The following is a 20,240-nucleotide window of genomic DNA, read 5'->3' as shown; positions in this document are numbered from 1 at the left end:
ACATTCTCAATGTCTCCCTGTCCGACTCCGTAATACCAACATGTTTTAAGCAGACCACCATAGTCCCTGTGCCCAAGAACACTAAATTACTACTGACCGTAGCACTCACGTCTGTAGCCATGAAGTGCTTTGAAAGGCTGGTCTTGGCTCACATCAACAACACTCTCCCAGAAACCCTAGACCCACTCCAATTTGCATACCGCCCTCACAGATCCACAGATAATGCAATCTCTATTGCACTCCACACTGCCCTTTCCCACCTGCACAAAAGGAACACCTATGTGAGAATGCTGTTCATTGACTACAGCTCAGCGTTCTACACCATAGTACACTCAAAGCTCATCACTAAGCTTAAGACCCTGTGAATTAACACCTCCCTCTGCAACTTGATCCTGGACTTACTGACGGACCGCCCCAGGTGGGAATGGTAGGTAACAACAGATCCGCCACGCTGAACCTCAGCACGGGGAGCCCCTTAGGGGTGCGTGCTCAGTCCCCTCCTGTACTCCCTGTTCCCTCATGACTGCATGGCCAGGCACGACTCCAACACCATCATTAAGTTGGCCAATGAGTGGTAGGTCTGATCACCGACATCGACGAGACCTGGCCGGGTGGTGCCAGGACAACAACCTCTCCCTCAACGTGATCAAGACAAATGAGATGATTGTGGACTACAGGAAAAGGAGGACAGAGCACGCCCCCATTCTCTTCGACGGGGGTCTAGTGGAGCAGGTTGAGTGCTTCAAGTTCCTTGGTGTCCACATCACCAACAAACTAACATGGTCCAAGCACACCAAGACAGTCGTGAAGAGGGCACGACAAAACCTATTGCCCCTCAGGAGACTGAGGAGACTGAAATGATTTGGCATGGGTCCTCAGATCCTCAAAGCTGCACCATCGAGAGCATCCTGACTGGTTGCATCACTGCCTCGTATGGCAACTGCTCGGCCTCCGACCGCAATGCACTACAGAGGCTAAAGAAGTTGGTAAAGCAATTCACTTTTTGTCCTGAGTACAAAGTGTTATATTTGGGGCAAATCCAATACAACACATTACTGAGTACCACTCTCTATATTTGTAAGCATAGTTGTGGGTGCATCATGATATGGGTATGCTTGTAATCCTTAAGGACTGGGGAGTTTTTCAGGATAAAAAATAAATGTAATGGAGCTTACCACAGGCAAAATCCTAGAGGAAAACCTTGTTCAGTCTGCTTTCCACCAGATACTGGGAGATTAGTTCACCTTTCGACCGGACAATAGCCTAGTACACAAGGTCAAATCTGTACTGGAGTTGCTTACCAATAATTTATTTTTAATTTATTTCACTTTTATTTAACCATGTAGGCTAGTTGAGAAAAAGTTCTCATTTACAACTGCGACCTTGCCAAGATAAAGCATAGCAGTTCGACACATACAACACCACAGAGTTACACATGGAAAAAACAAAACAGACAGTCAAAAAAAAAGAAAAAAAAAAGTCTATATACAGTGAGTGCAAATGAGGTAAGATAAGGGAGGTAAGGCAATCAATAGGCCATGGTGGCGAAGTAAATTACAATATAGCAATTAAACACTGGAATGGTAGATGTGCAGAAGATGAATGTGCAACTAGAGATACTGGGGTGCAAAGGAGCAAGATAAATAAATACAGTATGGGGATGAGATAGTTGGATGGGCTGTTTACAGATGGCCTATGTACAGGTGCAGTGATCTGTGAGCTGGTGCTTAAAGCTAGTGAGGGAGATATGAGTCTCCAGCTTCAGTGATTTTTGCAGTAGTGGGTAGTATATGGGGCTTTGGTGACAAAACGGATGGCACTGTGATAGACTGCATCCAATTTGTTGAGTAGAGTGTTGGAGGCTATTTTATAAATGACATCGCCGAAGTCGAGGATTGGTAGGATGGTCAGCCAGTCAAGGGTATGTTTGGTAGCATGAGTGAAGGATGTTTTGTTGCGAAATAGGAAGCCGATTCTAGATTTAATTCTGGATTGGAGATGCTTAATGTGAGTCTGGAAGGAGAGTTTACAGTCTAACCAGACACCTAGGTATTTATAGTTGTCCATGTATTCTAAGTCAGAACCGTCCAGAGTAGTGACGCTAGACGGGCAGGCAGGTGCGGGCAGCGATCGGTTGAAGAGCATGCATGTAGTTTTACTTGCATTTAAGAGCAGTTGGAGAGTTGTATGGCATTGAAACTTGTCTGGAGGTTAGTTAACACAGTGTCCAAGGAAGGGCCAGAAGTATACAGCATGGTGTCGTCTGCGTCAGATAATCACCAGCAGCAAAAGTGACATCATTGAGGTACACAGAGAAGAGAGTCGGCCCGAGAAGTTAACCCTGTGGCACCCCCATAGAGACTGCCAGAGGTCCGGACAACAGGCCCTCCGATTTGACACACTGAAGAAGACAAGAAATGTTCCTTAGTGGCCGAGTTACAGTTTTGAATTAAATCTACTTGAACATTTTGAAAATAATAATGTAAAAATGTTGCACAATTCAGGTGTGGAAAGGTCTCAGAGACTTACTCAGAAAGACAGCTGTAATCGTTGCCAAAGGTACTTCTAAAAGTATTGACTCAGAAGTATGAATACTTACGTAAATGAGATATTTCTGTATTTTGTTTTCAAAACATTTGCAAAACATTTTTAAAAACCTGTTTTCACTTCATTATTATGGGGTTTTGTGTTTAGAATGTTTTTTATTTTTTTTTATTTTTTTTTATTATGGCTGTAACTATTGGAATAAGTCAAGGGGTATTAATTATTTCTGAAGGCACTGTAGCTAACGTAACTATCTAGCGAACTATATTTATCTGAACCAAAATCTAGCTAGCTAACTTTCATAATACACTGAATAGACATTCCTATGTAGATCAATGTAATTAGCCAGCTGTTCTCTGGTGATAGGATTTGTAACTTTGCGAGCTAATGTAAGCTACGTTACGGTACAGTAGGCTGTAGCTAATGTAACCTATCTAACCGATAGCTAGCTAACTAACTACTGCAGAGGATAACGTGACTGGCCTATGTGTTCTATTTAGTCCAATCCCATCAACATCTGCAGCAGCATCAACATCAAGCTCAGCACCAGGAACTAGTGTAAGTCACCTTTCTAAATTTAAATGTAGCTATATCAGTACACATTGACGTGAATAGTCTATTTATTGAATAGACGTGTCTCTACTTCAAATGCCCTGAAGTTCTGCCTACGCTTTTGGCCCCCGAGCATGTTTTAAACCAAAGCAGGTCTTCATCCATCTATCAACATTGAAAATATGATCTTGACCATATGCTATGACACGGGCAGCTCCATTGAGTTGTGGAAGCGGAGTGAGGTTCAGCGGTGGCGGATAGCCACAGGCTCTGAAAACCTTCCTCTGATCTTCTGTGTCTGATTCTCAAAAGCTTGTGTAGAACCCGGGCCCATGTTATAGAATGTTGCTAGGGCCTGGAGGAAAAATGCATTTATCTTTCCTCTGAAGAACTTCCCTTCTCTGTGGACGAGCTCTATCCCTCTTGCCTATGTCCACTCGGTTCTCTCCAGGAGGGTTAGCTGTGCTTAGTGGATCCCTGCCGTTCACTGTCCTGTTAGCTGTTAGCAGCGTTGGGCTAATCTCAACAGGTGAACAGGAGAAAAATACATAGAGTGAATCACATAGGTAGCTGGTCCTATTTCTATCCATCAACTAGTATATGGAGCGTAATATAAAACAGAATCTTTGTAGTACATTTCAAGGGCAGAAGGGCAGACATTTTCCTCTAGAAACTCTGCCAAACCCTCTCACAAAATGGGTATCACACTGACTATCATTTCGAATCAAGATATTAGCTATGATACGTGTATATGACAGCTGAGCAGGCAAGTCTCTGGCTGAAGTGTAAAAAAAGAATTGAGCATTTTGCATGATGGAATATTCAATACCACCACACTAAAGCCTCACAGAGATCTGCTGAGGGAGTTCATTACTTTACTTTAAACCAATGAAACACCTCATCACTTTTACAATCACAGAGGAAAAACACATTCAATCACATCCTGGAGCAACTGTATCGCCACTCACAGAGGCTGAGCCCTGCGTGGGAGAGGCAGGCACAGAATTGTTTGAGCTGAAAAAAGTACACATTTATTTTTCCATCTGTGTTTCACAATGCATGTGTGCCTGGAGAATTGCAGCTAAAGTTCACATGTGGAGTGAGGTGGGCGAACCCCCCGTCTTGCAAAAACTCACCAGTAAAAAATAAATAGAGAGGGGGGGGAGAAAATAAACAAGGGGGGGATTAAAAGGGTGAGGGACTTAGCCACCTTTGCAGCTTTTCCACATGCACACACACTCTGCCTAGGTCCCCCAAGTATCTTAAAGGGATAAGGAGAATGGACAAAGGAATTAAAATATAGATTACACAACCAGGCCACCCTATGCCTGATCTGCCAAAACCCAAGAATCAAACAAATTGAATCAGACATTTTAAAGGAGGAGTAAATGTGAGAGTGGGTAGAGGAATGGGAGTGTAAAAAAACATACGCACTCAGAAGGTTGCAAGGGAAAAAGTAGGTTAGGGCATAATATTGTTAATATTACTAAAGTCATGGGAATTTAATGGCCAAACAACAGTAATCCAGAACTAAATTCATCTTTCATCAGAGAATACAAAATCTAGATTTTTCTTTTATCGTGAAGCTTCCGAGCTGAGCTCGACCTCAGACTCTGGCCTAAATTAAACTGGGGTTAGGAGTAACCTGTGGGTCTACAGTCTTCATCATCCTCCGCCTCACTGAGTCGAAGAAGCCTATGGCCTGGTGTGTTTCATTTCTACTAGCATTACAATTTGTGCATTTTACAAATCCTACACAATATGGAAAATGTGCCCATACAGCATTTGCTAAGACTACCAAAGTAAAATAGTTGTTATTGTTTCTAAGATACATAGTATGAAATGTTCCCACATTTTATTTGTGGATTCCTGAATGAGATGATGATGTTTTTATTCAGAATAAAAACCCTATAAATGGGCTACAACTGCTGCTCCTGATGATGACCCTGACACCAACTTTAGTAGTACAGATCCTGTCGACCCCATTGGATGAAGGCTTTCAAGCGGGAACAAGCTCAAGCTCAACATCATCAGACTCAGAAGAGGAAAAGACTGCACACAGCTGGCAAGAGCCAAAGTGTCTGAGTTCAATGTCATGGAGGTCATGGAGCTCTGCTAGACCAGCTGCCATTGCCCAACACGACAAGGTTCATCAGCTGAAGAATATTCAGGACCCTGCCTGGAACATTCAGCCAACACAACATCCATATTCAGTTAGACTGATGTTGTAGTATAATACACGGTAGAATACCTAGCATGCTCACAACTACACTGCGGTATAGATATTTCTACCTCTTGTATATGTATATAATGGAGTTTGATCAAATGTTTTATATCATATTTTTTTTACAAGTGTTCTAATGATTTGATTAGATTTTTGATTTGACAAGTGACTAAATGATTCCAGCTTCATCAGAAAGCAATAAAGTGTTGACCTCAACTTCTGGATCAATTCATTGTGATATTCATGAAAAGTGTTTGGAAGTAACTAGCTTCAATCTTACTGTATAAACAGTAAGATCGTTTTTTTTGCCCTCAGAACAACCTTAATTCGAAGGGGCATGGACTCTACAAGGTGACAAGCCTTCCACAGGGATGCTGGCCCACGTTGACTTCAATGCGGCCCATGTTGACTTCAATGCTTCCCAAATTGGCTGGATGTCCTTTGGGTGGTGGACCATTCTTGATACACACAGGAAACTGTTGAGCTTGAAAAATCCAGCAGCATCGCAGTTCTTGACACAAACAGGTGCGTCTGGCGCCTACTACCATACCACGTTCAAAGGCACTTACATATTTTGTCTTGGCCATTCACCCTCTGAATGGCACACATGCACAATCGATGTCTCAATTGTCTCAAGGCTTAAAKATCCTTCTTTAACCTGTCTCCTTCCCTTCATCTACACTGATTTGAAGTGGATGTAACAAGTGACATCAATAAGGGTTCATATCTTTCACCTGGATTCACCTGGTTAGTCTATGTCATGGAAAGAAAAGGTGTTAATGTTTTGTATACAGAGTGTATATACAGTAGAAGAAAAATATACCTACTACTAACGCCTACAATAAATACTACAGTTCAACAAAGGGAATACTCTCATGTGGTGTGTTTGGGGGGTGTAGTGTGGTGTTCGTAGTCACTTTGATACAACGGAAGATTGTTGTTATGGAACCTTTCACATCTCCTCTTGAGTCATCAATTTCTTTTGATCCAACATACTGTCCATCGTGTGAGGGATAAATTGCTTGAATAACCCCAACAACACACGCAAGCAAGGGTATTGCCTAGCTTCTCCCCACGTAGAACAAACTCCCAAAATAATTTGTTGGCAATGAAGCGGTATTGTCTGTAAGAGAATGACAAAAATGCTGTTAGACTTTCATGGGCTATCGTTGTGTACTGTGTGTATTCCTACTGTAGCAGCACGATGCAGAATATTACACATCTCACAGACACACGTTATTCAGTTAGCTACAACACACAGGTATAGTCACTCAAAGACTAGGTAATCAGTTATAAAGCCATTCCTTTACTCATCATCATCAAAACATTTCTCCAGTTTTACTCCTAATGAGATGCACTTAGGCTAGCTAGGTTAGCTATAACGTTAGGCTACAGTACATCTTGGCTATGAGCAAACAARGTTAGCTAGCTCAACTTGGCTAGCTTGGCTTGTWGTGGTACTAGCAAGCCCCATTAGGGCCGAATCAATCACAAAATGATACTGTATTGAACAACACTGGCTCGTGTAAAAATAGTTTATATTAATAGCTAGCTACCGACAGCAAAACAACTTACTTGTTTGTAATTTGCACTCCTGGTCCAGCTGGTCTAGGCTGCCACCGCCAGTTGATCTTGGAGGTTCTGAAGAACGTCTCCAGTACCCCTCCATCCATACGTGTTTTAGAACTTTGATGGTTTGTCACACACACACGATCCATGGTGTCTGCAGTGATCCTCTCCAGTAAGAACTGTCCGAGATCGAATTCGTTGCAGCACAGATGTTCCTCTTCTGTGGGCATAGCTGGATAGCACCCGCATAGGCACCACTAGTCAGAGTCTGACTGTGGCTCCACATCGCTGCTTGCTGGTCTCGCAATTCTCYTTCTCACTGTRTCAARTCCTCTTCAGTGTATTCTTGCTCAATTTAATAAGGCTGTATGCCCCTATGTAAAATAAGATCAAAAACTGTTTCCGCGTCCAGCTCTTCGTGGCATGAGGAATCATCAGAAGCATCCATTGTAATTATTTAGCAATCTCGGATAGACAGTGCATGGTACTATAGCTCCGTGAACCTGTAGAAACGAGCACTGCCCCCGTTTTGCCTTTGAGGGTGGGAACTTAATTGGCTCTATTGAACAAGGACAGCTAAATCTCCTCGCTGCTAGCATGATAGTGCAATCGGCGAAACACAAATTCCACAATAACTGCTACAAAAAAATGACTCCATACATTTTTAGATCAGACAGCAGGCGCAATCAACCGATGACGTCATTGGTTGAACTCGAACATTTCAAAATTACTGCTATGGTGCATAATTATGTCTGAAACACTTCTCATCACTCATAATTATGTAGGGAGACCAGAAAAACACCCGACATAGTGTCTAGTGGTGAGTTCCCCTTTAATCCATTTTTTTTGTTGCTGTTTTACTTTAGTACCTTATTGCACACATGATGCTTGTTTTGGAATGTTTCTATTCTGTTCAGGCTTCCTTCTTTTCACTCTGTATTTTCGGTTAGTATTGTGGAGTAACTGCAATCAAATCATAATCAAATCAAATTTATTTATATAGCCCTTCTTACATCAGCTGATATATCAAAGTGCTGTACAGAAAACCAGCCTAAAACCGCAAAGAGCAAGCAATGCAGGTGTAGAAGCAACTGCAATGCTGTTAATCCATTCTCAGTTTTCTCCTATGACAGCCATTAAAGTCACTGTTGGCCTCATGGTGAAATCCCTGAGTGGMTTCCTTCCTCCCCGGCAACTGAGTTAGGAAGGATGACTGTATCTTTGTCGTTTCTGGGTGTATTGATACACCATCCATAGTGTAATTAATAACTTCTCAATGATCAAAGGCAGGATTCTCCAACTCTGTTGCTGGAGAGCTACCCTCCTGTAGGTTTTCGCTCCAACCCCAGTTGTAACTAACCAGATTCAACTTATCAACCAACTAATTATTAGAATTAGCTGCGCTAGATTAGGGTTGGAGCAAAAATCTATTGGACGGTACCTCTTTAGGAACAGGGTTGGAGAGCCCTGCTCAAAGGGATATTCAATGCCTTCTTTGCTAGGTATTGTAAAACCTCCCTGGTCTTCGTGTTTGAATCTGTGTTAGAAATTCACTGCTCGACTGAGGGACCTTACAGATAATTGTATGTGTGGGGTACAGAGATGAGGTAGTCATTCAAAAATCATGTTAAACAATATTATTGCATACAGAGTCCATGCAACTTATTATGTGACTTGTTAAGCACATGTTTACTTCTGAACTTATTTAGGCTTGCCATAACAAAGGTGTTGAATACTTATTGACTGAAGACATTTCAACTTTTCATTTTTAATTAATTTGTAAAAATGTCTAAACATAATTCCCCTTTGACAATATGGGGTATTGTGTGCAGGCCAGTGACACAACATCTCAGGCTGTAACAAATTGAGAAAAACAACAAAATGAGAAAAAAAGTCAAGGGGTGTGAATACTTTCTTAAGGTACTGTATCTTCATCTATATTTTTTACTACAAAACATAGAAATGTGCCATTTTCACATATTGATTTTGGGGTGGTGCTGGAGATAAATATGAAGTTGAAAAAGTTTGAAATGTCCCTTAAATTAAATAGCTTACCTGCTCCATAGCAAGCTACACTATCCACACTGATTGGTGAAGTKATTTAATGTTGAGCTAAATMATTTCAGAYGTTTAAAACGGAACAGAAAGGAACTATAAAAACTGGGTTTGAACCTATTCGGAACTTTATTTTGCTGGTCGGAACAGTGGAACGTAYAAAAATATATAACGGTTCTGTTCAGAACGAAAAGATTGGAAAATAATTTTGGTTTACACCCCTGGTGGTAAGTGCATGTTACATGGTAATTACAGTGCTTGATAGGTCTGACACCAGACTAAGTACTTATGTAATGTAACGTAATGTTTGGTCCATGTTTCCCTGTTGGGGCCATCTCATTGCACAATAATAAAATACTGGGGATAGGAAGGATCTCAAAACAGCCAGCCTCATAAGAACAGGTGTCCATGCCAAAGTAAGTATTAGTCAGTTTTGTATGTCATAACACTTGAACTCTTGGCACTTGTAGAAAAAAAGGTGCTATCTAGAACCTAAAATGGTTCTTCAGCTGTCCCCATAGAAGAACCCTTTGACAAACCCTATGTGGTTCCAGGTAGAACCCTTTTGGGTTCCATGTATAACCCTTTCCACAGAGGMTTCGACATGGAACCAAAAAGGGTTTTACTATTCGAACCCTTTTTTCTAAGAGTGTAGTAAACAAAGAACCACTTGGCAAGGGGTGTGTGTGTGTGTGTGTGTGTCTGTGTGTGTGCCTGCATATTGTAGTACAGCTGTCACGCCCTGACCTTAGTTCCTTTGTTATGTCTCTATTTTGGTTTGGTCAGGGTGTGAGTTGGGGTCGGCATTCTATGTTTTTGTTTTATATTTCTATGTGTTTGGCCGAGTGTGGTTCTCAATCAGAGGCAGCTGTCTGTCGTTGTCTCTGATTGAGAACCATACTTAGGTACCCTCATCCCACCWGTGTTTTGTGGGTTGTTGTTTTCTGTTGTGTGTCTGCACCAGCCAGAACTGTTTCGGTCGTTATCTTTGTCATTTTTGTTATTTCAGTGTTCATTTAATAAATATGGACACGTACCACGCTGCACCTTGGTCCTCTCCTTCCAACAGCCGTTACAACAGCAGTTAATGGAAAGTTAAAATAAGTGTTTTGGGCCAGCAGGCCACTGCAGAGGGAAACACATTCCTACCAAGTGCTCTCTCTCTCTCTCTCGCTGGCCTAATGAAAACAGGAAGTAATGTTGCGCTGAAAGGTTGCCCCTGAGAGCATTATCCTTCCTTTTTGGGCCCATTACAAGAAGTTAAAGGGTGTGTAGTGTGGCAATTGAGTTATTTACCCATGTTATGGCATGATGTGTCCTTTCCGCTCTCAGGGAAGCAAATGCTAACTATACTCATCCAATGTGTACACAAACACACCTCACTATTCTCACTGTGCTGTTAACTGTTTCTATCCCACCCAGTATTGTTGTGCAATGGTCTCATTGTTTGTGATATGGAAAGCACTGTCCAGCTTTCCAGACTATCATCACAATAGGGTGTGTCTAGTCAGTGTTTCACACACACGAAGTTGCATTGTGTCACCCAATCAGATGTCATTAAACACCAACGTCGCCACAAGAATTACAACAAGCAGTTGATGTTATTCTTCAATAACACAGACCCCAAAGCAAATCAGGGGGAGGAAAATAGGTTTATTCAAAGAGAACAAATAATGTTGGGAGGTAGATGGTAGAACATCTACCAGTGGCATGCTCCCCTGTCCTCAGTGATTCTCTCCAGAGTGATTCTCTTCTGTAATTCTCTCCTGTGATTCTCTCCACAGAACAAAGGGACAGGATGTACTTTATAACCCAGCCATAGCCTGTTACAATTAGATTATAATTCCAATTGGAATTCCTTGCAATAAAACTGGGCCAATGGCCAAATAACCATTATCCTATTTCAGACTCAATATATAGACAAATTCCTCCCATGTATCTGACCCCATTGCTCATTAATTCCCTATTAAAGAAAAAAACAGTTCCATTGATRGTTAGTACTCTATGACCTCTCGTCCTCTCGTCGTGCGTGGTGTATTTATCGAAATATTCTTACAACTCCATTTACCTCACCTCTGACCTCTCTCTATTAACAGCTCCTTATAACAAATGGGCCTCCACTTTTTAAAAACAAACAWTTGGGCTGTCTCAAATTAACAACATATCCTCACGATGAAGTCTGTAAATGTCACATTCCGGCGCTGCGTGCTTTCCACTAGAACATCCATGGCAGCCCCTCTGTCTATCGAAGCAGCTAACGCATGCCAGGAAATGAATCAAGACACACATTTTGTACAATCTCCGTCATGAACTCCTTCACTCCTCGACAGCTGTTTTCATCCCCCTCTCCCTCCCTCCCCCTCTCCACAGCTCCCGGAGTGGGTGAAGTATGGGAGGAATTTAGTAAACATTGAGCGAGACGGGGGCCCGGGTGGCCCTAGAGCATCGTGGGTAATGACCCCCGGAGCAGAGCCCTTGATTAGATGAAAGCAGGATGAGGGCCATTATGTGGTTGTTAGGTGGTTGTTAGATGGTTGCTGTCTGACTTTGCCGTGCAGGGAAACCTGTAATTGCACTGTAATGTTATGAGAGTCTGGCCAAATCGGCAGACCTAAACGCCACGCTGCTGAGGCCTCCGCCTCACCACATCCTTCACTACGGCAASCTCAAACATGGAGGAAAGACTGTGTGTTTGTGTTGGTGTGTGACAGTGCATGGTTAGGGACATTGGGGGTTAATTTCAGCAGCATATCAAAATCTGCTTAACCAACCTGGTCTCAGGGGTAGACATGACATAGTAAATGTCAATTAGCAGATGATTTTATCCAAAGCGACTTAGTCATATGTGCATACGTTTTACGTATGGGAGGTCACGGGAATCAAACCCACTACCCTGGCATTACAAGCACCATGCTCTACCAACTGAGCTACAAAGGACCTTAAGTAAAAGTAAATCTGGGATTTGTTCCGTTTTGTGTGGTATGTATGAATTTGTGGATGTCCATCATCCATTCCATATGATACTGTATGTTATGAATGAATATGAATATATGTAAGAAATTGCAATTCGTACAATATGTTACGAATTTGCAAAAGGAATGATATGTTTTGTTCCAATTTGTTGTGGTTAACGTTAGCTAGGTGGCTAACGTTAACATTGGGTTAGGAGTTAGGTTAAAGGGTTAAGATTAGCGTTAGCTAACATGCTAACCCTAAGTAGTTGCAAAGTTGCTAATTAGCTAAAGTTGTTCAAACACACAACCTTTGGGTTGCTAGAAGTTCATGTTATACGCCTACCCATCCACCCTGACCAACCGTTTGCATTAAGTAACCTTATGTCTTATGTAACCATACCAAATGTAGCATATCATACTAATTTGAGTGTCCCACCTACCGGATTTACATTTCTATGTCTACTTTGTTTAGTGTAAGAGACCAGGCTGGCTTGACACAAGCAATTTGACACAAGATACTTTACTATGACCACTTCTGCTTTCTTTAGGACACAGTGGCTGTGTCTGAATACCAATACTAGCGCACTACATACTTAAAATGCACGTACAGTTTAGTAAAAAGTARGCAGTATGCCATGGCCSCAACACAGTAGCGGCTCCTGATTGGCTGAGTAGGTGGAGTGGGCCGAGTGCAGGTGGATTTTTCCAAATTCAACAGACATGCATCACATTAACCAGCTTGATAATAGCTCTTTCCAAATTCATTAATTTCTCTAAAGTCTGAACAGAATAGTAATGGGTTATCCTGGTTATAGGCAGACTATCACATTCTACATAGCCCATTTATCCTATTTAAAAATGACTGAAGACATAAACAGATCATTTGGTTCCATTTCAACATATTTACTAGTGAAGTCAAAGTGCTGTAACATATATACACTGCTCAAAAAAATAAAGGGAACACTTAAACAACACAATGTAACTCCAAGTCAATCACACTTCTGTGAAATCAAACTGTCCACTTAGGAAGCAACACTGATTGACAATAAATTTCACATGCTGTTGTGCAAATGGAATAGACAACAGGTGGAAATTATAGTGGCATTTCTTTGTGGGGCCGCACAGCCCTCCATGTGCTCGCCAGAGGTAGCCTGACTGCCATTAGGTACCGAGATGAGATCCTCAGACCCCTTGTGAGACCATATGCTGACGCATGCACATTTGTGGCCTGCTGGAGGTCATTTTGCAGGGCTCTGGCAGTGCTCCTCCTTGCACAAAGGCGGAGGTAGCGGTCCTGCTGCTGGGTTGTTGCCCTCCTACGGCCTCCTCCACGTCTCCTGATGTACTAGCCTGTCTCCTGGTAGCGCCTCCATGCTCTGGACACTACGCTGACAGACACAGCAAACCTTCTTGCCACAGCTCGCATTGATGTGCCATCCTGGATGAGCTGCACTACCTGAGCCACTTGTGTGGGTTGTAGACMCCGTCTCATGCTACCACTAGAGTGAAAGCACCGCCAGCATTCAAAAGTGACCAAAACATCAGCCAGGAAGCATAGGAACTGAGAAGTGGTCTGTGGTCACCACCTGCAGAACCACTCCTTTATTGGGGGTGTCTTGCTAATTGCCTATAATTTCCACCTTTTGTCTATTCCATTTGCATAGCAGCATGTGAAATTTATTGTCAATCAGTGTTGCTTCCTAAGTGGACAGTTTGATTTCACAGAAGTGTGATTGACTTGGAGTTACATTGTGTTGTTTAAGTGTTCCCTTTATTTTTTTGAGCAGTGTATATATAAATTCAATTAGATAGGCCAGTACACACACCAAAACTTTTTAAATATTCAAATCAGAATGTGGACAGCCGGGTGCAACAAAAAATCAGAACCACTGGACAGCAACATAATAAACTAAAGCACTGATCATTGGGAACAAGATCAGCATGACTGCTAAGGCTTGATCCATAAATATAATAATTCAAAAGTTAGCCTACAAATCTATAACAACCAATGTGTTAAAACTAAAAGTCCTGACTTACATGACATTAATAACGCAGCCACATCTCAACTCCCCATAGCCAACACATTCAGAAATCAAAAGATGGTTTAGTATTCAGTTTAAAAGCTCTGACGAAGGCCAAGAGAATAAGAAACCCTTTTCAGTGAGAAAACAGAAATCCCCCCCCCAAAAAAAAGTTGATGCAATACTTATAACAACAACAAAAAATCACATATACTGTATTATATCGAAATAAAACAAAATCAAATACCAAATAGCAGCAGGTACAATTATCAGCAGCAAATACAGTTAATGTACAGTTAGCATTATAACTTGGTGACAAATAGCAGCAGATACAATTTTCAGAATTCAGTTTATATTTTCAGAGCTTCTTGATTCAACTAGTAAAAAAAAAATCTTACCCTCCCTTTCCCTCTCCCACTCATGATCATTTTAAGGAGAATAAAAACTACTTAGCCGACATTTGAACACCACCGCAGGAGCTTCGGGCATCTTCACAATTAAGTAGTTTAGCTTTGTTATTGCAATTCGTTGTACATCATTTTTGAAAGACATAACATATCAAACAAAATGGATGACATTGTACAAAATTGTGCACAATTATCAGACACCCATTTTGGCTTGTGAGTGCTACTTCCAGAAATACTGGCGAAAAATTATGTAAAACCTCTGGAATGCGTTTTAAACCCAAACATGTAGTGCTCATTTCTAACACAGTACTTGTAAGACTCTACCCCATATTACTTTTTAAATTGTGTTATGTTGCTTCTGTCTGCAGCAAGATCTTTTCCAATATTTAAATAATAAAGCATTTGATTTTTCCAGTCTCTTAACATTGGAGTATAATTTGACTTCCAGTATTTAAGTAATAGCTTCTTCAATATAGGTGASGAAAATCATATTCTCCCAACCKWTTGGGTATCTCACCGCACCACCTTATGCCACATCTTGAAATATGCAGATAAACGGATTAAAAGTAAACTTACAATGTAAAACTTCTGACAGCCAGCATTCCAACCCTGCCCATAACMTTTGGACTTTATCGAAACAACATTGGGTGTGGATACTGTGGGAACATTTGAGTCTGAGCAAGTGTGATGTCATTAATGTTTGTTGAATTGTATGTAAACATGAAGTTTTTGTCTTTGTTTGTTTTTTGTTTGTTGTCTAAAAAAAAGCGAAAAGTACATTCAAATGTTACAAAAAAAAACATGTATTGCTCAGTAGGGCAAAAATGCAAACTTCAGATACAAACATCTAACAGCACCACCTACCCTCCTTCCTTTCACAGAATTCACATATTATTATCACATCTTACACACTGGAAAAACTATTTTCTTTTAACTGGCCTCAAACTTGATACTTGTAGCACTTTTGTACGGTGGAGAAACTACCACGTATTATGAACCCCCAAAAAACGAAGTGATTTATATATTTGTACTGTGTCATTACTACTTCATTACTATTTCACCATGCCATTTGTTAGATAGATATTTGTGAAAAAAAGCACTGTAAATGAGTCAGGTTTGACTGTGTAACAAGAGACTCATATTTAAGTCCATTTGACTACTGGAGTTCTTCCTATTGAAGCACCCAAGAGGGTCGTCTGTAGACCTATATGAAGGTCACAGACTGTTTCAGGCAGGAGGGATGGTTGGGTTTACCCCCCCCCCCCACACACACACACAGCAGACCAGAGACACCCAGACCACCCAGGCAGAGATATGGGCCAACCCAGACCCCAGCACAGGTCACCACCCACGGTCGTCATTGTTCTCCTCTCTGGCTCCTTGGAACAGGTCCAGGATCAGCAGTTCTACCATCATTACGTCCTCTTGGAACAATTACGATGAGAATAACCTTTGACCCCCTCAGAAGCTATGGGAGGGAAATGAACACTAGACTGTAGTCTAAAAGCTTGGTGAGTTGTGGTAACATAGAATGTCTCTACAGATGCTAAGCCAATTTGCTAAGCTTTCGGTCAGTAGTGACCTTCGTCTGAGGTGTGGTAACAATCTTGTTACCACACCTCAAATATGTTGTTTTTCTTTGTTTCTAACTTCCTTGTATGACTCTGTAAAATGTTATTGGTGAAGTGTTTTTTCCATATATTAAGCTACTGTTGACAGCTCCAAAGAAGGGGTGTGGCTGTTACATGTGGCMGTATTTTGTTCATGACACCTTTGTGCGACTGTATGACTTCACTTTGTTATTGTATGGCACAGTGTTTACTTCATATAGTTCAAGTCTTTGTCTGGATTGCACAAAGGCAACATCATGCCGTTCCTATTCCGGACTGATAAAGGCTTGTGTGACAGAGACACATTGGTTAGATCAATGGGTTACTTGCACCAAGGACTTAAAAAAAAAAGCCTATTCATTTCTATTCCATAAAGAGTGGTCTACTGATTACCTTGAATTCAGTAATATATTCAATTATACAGTATAAACATTCTTATCATTGTCTAGTATAAGGTCCTATAAGTGTTGGACAGTAAAGCACTGACTGTTATTCTGATGGAGCAGCACTAGTTGACAAACACACTCCACTCACAAGCAGCACATGTCTACCACATGTTGCTCACTGATCGCTGRTTAAAAGTATACAAACATCTCTGGCATTACAGGCATTGTATGTGGTAATTTTGAAAGAAAACTGGAGTTAGACAGGAAACTTACCAGTTGGAGAGAATCTGACAATTGTATAAATGTAGTCCTATTACATATTGCCACCAGCCATCGCAACGTCTGTTGTGAATTTGTGGGAGACATTGTGAAAACAACCATATGGTAAAATAGGTTACTTTTTGACCACCAGCTTGTTGACAATGACTCTACTCTTTAACCTATTAACCCAGTCATCACATGCACCAACTCACACACACACGCACACACACTTGACATTCTGTCAAGATGACGCACACACACACGCGCGCGCGCACCACACACACACACACACCAACCTGCCACCCCCACCACAAGCCCATACACCCTTATTTCCATTCCCAGCCAAACATCCCTAATTCTCTATGCTGCTCTGTTCTCTTCTGTACCACCGGGATGAGTGATGTCAGGGCTTTGGTGGAGTGAGACAGGCGTGCCAGCTTGCCCCCGTAGTGCCCTGGCATACCGCCCTCACCTCCCTCCTTCTCTTCATCCCTCCTTTCATCCATACCATCTGCGACGGCCGCCGSTAGGGCCAGCTGCCAGTGGGTCTCGTCCACGGCAGCAGCATCTTAAAGGATCTCCCTGGCCCTAAAGCCACTTAAGCGCTTCAGAGAGAGCAGAGGGGCTCAGCCTGCCTTAGTTCAAACGTCACAGTCCTCACCCYACTGCATCAAAGTCACTAGTCCACTGTAACTATAGCTAAGCTCTCTCCAGACAGTCTGGTAGGAATTACTGTATTACTGTATCTGTATGTGGCCTAGTCTTGTGCAGAGAGGTTAGGAGATAGAGACCAGGGAGGGTGTCATTTTAAACTTTGCAATGACGCTGTTTATTGATCTGTCTATCTAGATCATAATTTGTGGCTGTGTACCATGCCTTTCTAATACATGCACACACCAAGATAAATAAGGCATATCCTAGAGTAGATGCAGTCATGTCTGTGAGGTAACCTCCACTGTGCTTCGTCGTTCTTGGATAAAATGTTTCGSCAAAGATATGTGTGGTTTCTGTGTGTATTTGTGTTTTGATTGTGCACTGTGTAAGAAACAGAGCATGAATTCGCTCAATAATCCAAATAATATAAAACAGAAAYGTGTAATGAAACGTTGTTTGTATGTGAAAATCTGCTTCCTGACTTCCTGGCACCTGATTATGACATAGTCACTACAGAATGCTGCAGTCCCAAGCTACAGTCAGGAAGGGAYGCTGAGAGGGCATGAGGTCACTGATTGTTTGTTTGAGTAAGGCTCTCAATGAGACAACACATTCTCTGTACGACAGGCTGACAGGACCTCAGGCGACATCAACTAAATGTCTCCATGATTAACAGTTCAAAATGTAAAGAGAGCGCAGCMAGATTAAACAAAACAAGGCGACTACAAAGTGACTACAGTAGGGATCTACGCAGTTGACTGAAATTGACATTTTTCTCCAACAGGCCATTTAAATAATTGACATAGATGCAGTTTAATTAAGGGTAGAAATGACTACGAGTATCATGAAGCGTGATCAGAAAGCCAATAAGGGCATATTGTACAGTATTTATCATGCGTATATTAGCAACCCAGTATGACAGATTATTGTGAAATAGACACAAATTGCTTATTTGGAAATACGTGACAGGCACAGTGCAGTACACAATTTTATTTACAGTGCATTTTAATCACAGATAAAGACAGTAGGTTACTTAAGATAGAAACGATAGGAGGGAGGTTGGTCGGGGAGGATGGGTTGGCAWATAATGCGAGCATRTAGCAACCCAAGGGTTGTGTGTTCAAATGATATCATGGATAACTTTAGCATATTAGCTGCTTTGCAAATACTTAGCATGTTAGCTAAACCTAACCTTAACCCTTTAACCTAACTCCTAAAACTAACTCTTTAACTACTTAGCTAGCATATTAACTAGCCCTAACCTTAACCCCTAAACCTATCCCTAACCTTAACCCTTAGCCTAACTAATGTTAGCCACCTAGCTAGCCTAGCTAACGTTAGCCACAACAAAATAGAATTTGTGCAATGTACACAAATGTGTTATGAAGAAAAAAAATGAGGTGTGATATAAATTGTGCAATACACACAAAAAAGAGGACTTTTTCGTGTGCCTGTCACGAATTTCGAATTTGTGTCTATTTCACAATAAGCTGTGATAGTATGTTGAGACTAGACAATCAGTTTATTCAAAGCAGGGGATATTCTGACTCAGAGTATTGATGAGGGAAACAGTGTCTAAACAAACACCCCTAGTGGGCGGGTTCCCATTCACTATCAATTGCTGATTGATTTCTAGTCCAATGAAAGATCTGTGATTTTGGGAACAAGGGGCCCCGATTGGGTTAKACGATCTTGATGATGCATGGAATTCAAACCCCAATCCAAGTCAAACCAAGGGATAGTCATTAGGAACTAAACTCCGCAAAAAAAGAAACTTCCCTTTTTCAGGACCCTGTCTTTCAAAGATAATTCGTAAAAATCCAAATAACTTCACACATCTTCATTGTAAAGGGTTTAAACACTGTTTACCATGCTTGTTCAATGAACCATAAACAATTAATGAACATGCATCTGGAACGGTTGTTAAGACATTAACAGCTTACACGTGTAACAACACCTGCACAGGATCGGTACATCTGAACATCACACCTGTGGGACAGGTACAGGATGGCAATAACAACTGCCCGTGTTACACCAGGAACGCACAATCCCTCAATCAGTGCTAAGACTCTCCGCAATAGGCTGAGAGAGGCTGGACTGAGGACTTGTAGGCCAGTTGTAAGGCAGGTCCTCACCAGACATCACCGGCAACAACATCGCCTATGGGCACAAACCCACCGTCGCTGGACCAGACAGGACTGGCAAAAAGTGCTCTTCAKTGACAAGTCACAGTTTTGTCTCACCAGGGATGATGGTCGGATTCGCGTTTATTGTCGAAGGATTGAGCGTTACACCGAGGCCTGTACTCTGGAGTGGGATCGATTTGGAGGTGGAGGGTCCGTCATGGTCAGCGGCGGTGTGTCACAGCATCATTGGGCTGAGCTTGTTGTCATTGCAGGCAATCTCAAAGCTGTGCATTACAGGGAAGACATCCTCCTTCCTCATGTGATACCCTTCCTGCAGGCTCATCCTGACATGACCCTCCAGCACGACAATGTCACCAGCCATACTGCTCTTCTGTGCATGATTTCCTGCAAGACAGGAATGTCAGTGTTCTGCCATGGCCAGCAAAGAGCCCGGATCCCAGTGAGCACGTCTGGGACCTGTTGGATTGGAGGGTGAGGGCTAGAGCCATTCTCCCCAAAAAATGTCCAGGAACTTGCAGGTGCCCTGGTGGAAGAGTGTGTTAACATCTCACAGCAAGAACTGGCAAATACTGACCAGATACTGACTGTTACTTTTGATTTTGACCCCCCCTTTGTTCAGGGACACGTTATTCCATTTCTGTTAGTCACATGTCTGTGGAACTTGTTCAGTTTGTCTCAGTTGTTGAATCTTGTTATGTTCATACAAATATTTACACATGTTAAGTTTGCTGAAAATAAACGCAGTTGACAGTGAGAGGACGTTTATTTTCTTGCTGAGTTTAGAGGTATGTGAGGTGATTTCCTCATCCCACGGGAAAATTCTGTCTAGGGGTCCACACCAGTTGTGGAAAAAGTA

At 41.9% G+C, this 20,240-nt stretch overlaps 1 long non-coding RNA gene across 1 annotated transcript in view; it reads left to right on the top strand.

The window, feature by feature from the left end:
- Positions 1-6,188, top strand: part of LOC139023069 (uncharacterized) — a 387,059-nt gene extending 380,871 nt beyond the window's left edge. Inside the window, exon 3 of the long non-coding RNA XR_011474217.1 lies at positions 2,114-6,188. This is a non-coding gene — a long non-coding RNA (uncharacterized lncRNA). The remainder of the gene's footprint in view (positions 1-2,113) is intronic.
- Positions 6,189-20,240: the final 14,052 nt, after the last annotated feature.

The sequence above is a fragment of the Salvelinus sp. IW2-2015 genome, linkage group LG26 (genome assembly GCF_002910315.2).
Source record: "Salvelinus sp. IW2-2015 linkage group LG26, ASM291031v2, whole genome shotgun sequence".
NCBI classification, from domain to species: domain Eukaryota; kingdom Metazoa; phylum Chordata; class Actinopteri; order Salmoniformes; family Salmonidae; genus Salvelinus; species Salvelinus sp. IW2-2015.
This window is presented reverse-complemented; position numbering and strand designations above follow the sequence as displayed.